This window comes from Lutjanus erythropterus, chromosome 11 (genome assembly GCF_056507025.1).
Source record: "Lutjanus erythropterus isolate fLutEry1 chromosome 11, fLutEry1.hap2, whole genome shotgun sequence".
NCBI lineage: Eukaryota > Metazoa > Chordata > Actinopteri > Lutjaniformes > Lutjanidae > Lutjanus > Lutjanus erythropterus.
In genome coordinates this window covers 29,134,938-29,138,290 of record NC_139327.1, presented here as the reverse complement: position 1 = coordinate 29,138,290, position 3,353 = coordinate 29,134,938, and positions in this window count along the sequence as shown.

Below are 3,353 nucleotides of genomic sequence, written 5' to 3'. Positions count from 1 at the left end.
TGAGAGATTACCCCCCAACATGATGGAAACATCAGGACCAAAATGTAATTTGTGTCCAGTGTTGATTGTTTGCTCTGATGCTGCATGCTAACACTAAAACATACACTGTGCTGAGTGATGCTAATGGGAAAAAAAAAAAAAAGAAATGAGAGACTCAGAAGATAAATAGTATGTAGCTGAGTCTGGCAGTTTCCTGTAGGAGGCTTTTATCATGTAAAATATGAGACTAAAACATAAAAACAATAAAAACATACAGTAGTTTTACATGGGAAGTAAACAGCTAGAGAAAGAGAGCAGCAGATGAATGCATTACAGAGCTGAAATACTAAAACACAGCATCTACATTATCAGCAAGGTAAATGGAAGACTCTTTAATGCCATCATTTCATAAAAATTAAAGGCCAATTTTACAATGAAATTAAACATCAAATGTGAAAATATTGGAAACCTAATCTGAGTAAATGTATATATTGTCGGTCAAAGTTATATGACAATAACTGATCGAGTTAAAGAACATTTATTAGCAAAAACCTGAAAGACTAACAGGACAGCAGAAGCAATTCAATTCTTGTGCTTGGGGAGAGTTTTAGACCATTTTAGACCACCAAATTTAAGACCTCCCCAAACAGACAAGATTATTTAATAGTTTTAAAGCCTTTTATTAGTAAATGTGAATTTAAGACATTTCAAGACTTTTTAAAAACTGGTAGCCAGACGTAGATCTGTACTGAAGAAATGACGCTGCACATGATTCTACAGGTCATGTTAAATACTGTCATTTTAAAAAGTCTGTTTAAAAAGTTTTCTTATGCAGGACAATGATGACAGATTTTTTTATGAGCTGATGGTAGCGAGAGTCGTCACTTTGATTCAACACAGTGTATGATGCTAAAGTGTTAGCATAAAGCACCATATGTTTACTAAGGTTGAGAAATCAGTGCCTGTATGTTGCAGTTAGGTGACATAAATTTGAAACAAACAATATTTAATTGTATTTTTAGCACAGAAATAACTGCTTTTGTTAGTGCCATTAATGCCTTGATTTTCTATATTTTATAATGGTGACATTCTCCTATGACCAAAAAGTGATGTTTTAATAATCAAAATTATATCTATATTTGTAATTACAGTACCAAGTATTACTATGCTTATTGTATGTTTTAAATAAATAAACTTTATGCACTTTTCTTAACCATTTTCCCTTCAAGGAAAGAGGAAATTTGATATCAAATTGGAATATATTCAAGTGTGTATGCTTTGATGTGTTGCCAAAATGAAATAAACTTTTTACAAAACTGAGCATCGCATTCAATTTCATTGATTTAACATTGATTCTAAAGGAGCAGTGTGGAAGATTTAGGGGAATATATATGACAGAAATTGAATAATTTCATGAGGGTATAATCACCTAAAAGTAAATGTTTTACCTGCCTTAGATTGAGCAGTTTTTATCTGCAGAGGGTGCAGGTTGTGCATTTCTTCCTTCATGAAAGTAGAATACTTGTTTCACAGTTTGAGCAGGAAGTTTAAAGGGCTAGATTGAATAAAGTGCATCCATACCAATCTGTTATTAACAGCTTAGTTGTTTAAAGGAAAAATCTAACATATTTAGAGTAATTTATCATAAAATGGCCATTATGTATCACAAGAGATTAAGGAAAAATGTTAAGTTGAAATACTCTGACAACAATGATGCAGCTGCAGTGTTCTTTAAAATTTCGATTCAGAGCAGGAACGACTGTTTTTGTTTGCCTGTTTCACGTTAAATAGAGTTCAAATTAATGCCGAATATTCACAGAGTGAGTTAGTGTTGTTTTATGAGTCATGAGAAATCATTAATAATCTTTTAGAAAGAGTAGATGTTTGTAACGGTTAAATTGAGCAATATGTGAATGGAGTCTGGCAGAAAGTGAGAGAGTGTCACTGAACTCAAACAACAGTGTGCATTTTTGGAGCAGTGGGGTGAACTTAAAATTGACAAGACAATTGACGGTCAATAAACAGCTGATCGACTCACAGTCGAGGACTCGTCATCGCTTGTTATTGTCAGTTTACAATGTTGCCCTCACCTTGCACCCCTGCAGTGTTCCTGCAGCCTGCCTGAGCTTCCTCAAGTCTGGGGAGGAGGGGGCAGGGGTAAGTAACTCAACTCAACCACAGATCCTCTATTAAATAGAGGACCTATTGACCTGTTAATATGCCACTAATGGCTCCAACTTGCTATGTGGGCTGCAGTACTCATTTTTGGGTGTGAAGTTATTACATATTGCTCCTTTGACGCTGCATGTTCATGTCATGTCATTTTTACTACCATGTTACATGTAGATAAATATAGAATTATAAAGCGACACAACCTTTTTAAAATGAATCCGTTGCTTGTGGAAACAGGAACTGGGACCTTGTTTAAAATATAGTCCCCTAAATAAAAGGAAGTGCAGCAACAAGCTTTTTAGAGCCTGTTGATAGAAAACTAATTCTGTTTGACTATAAATCTTGGTATGATTGATGGCACTTCACACAGATAGTAACATTACACAAACACACAGTCAGGTACCACTTACTAAACGCCAGTGTCGTGTTTTTATGTGAGCGTTATAGGGTAATTTATCTCTGCATGTGCAGGCACAGTGTTTACAGAAAGCAGTGTATGTTTGTCAAAACCATTCATGTCTTTGTGTGAAAGTCAATTGCTTTTTTTTTTTTTTTAATTGACTGACTAGTAAAATGATATTCAACATGCACGTACCCATTTTCTTTCTCTCTCTCTGCCCCGTTTCTCTGTCTCACCTTCTCTCACCTGCAAACACACGTAATTAAACAAGAAGACCAATCGGAGCAGCGACACACAGGTCTTTGTTCCACACACACTTGTACCATCTGTTTGCAGAGACAGGTTTGTGGTTCACCTGGCGAGCCCTCACAGAGCGTTTGAAACCAACAAGTATAAAACATCACTGCTGCTGTGAGTCTGAACCATAACTTTTGGGATTATTTCATTCATGCAGGTAAGGACTTCTTCAATTCTTCAAAGCTTGAACAGCGTTTTAATAAAACTTTACAGCTGCACTTTAAAATCAGCATCAGCAAATGCTGAGGTGATTAAAACTCGAAGATTAGGGTTGCATGATATGGTGCAAAAGTCATATCGCAATTATTTTAACTGAATCTGTGATATGATTAGTTGGAAAGACAAATTTGTTCATTACAGTTTTTATTTTTACTAAGAAAAAACTATTTATCATCTCTGCAGCACTATAGTACCTCATTTTAATGCTGTTTTCTCTCACATTTTTCCTTTCTCAAAACATTTGGTTTTGCTTCCTGCGATTTGAATATTGCACTTGGCCACATTA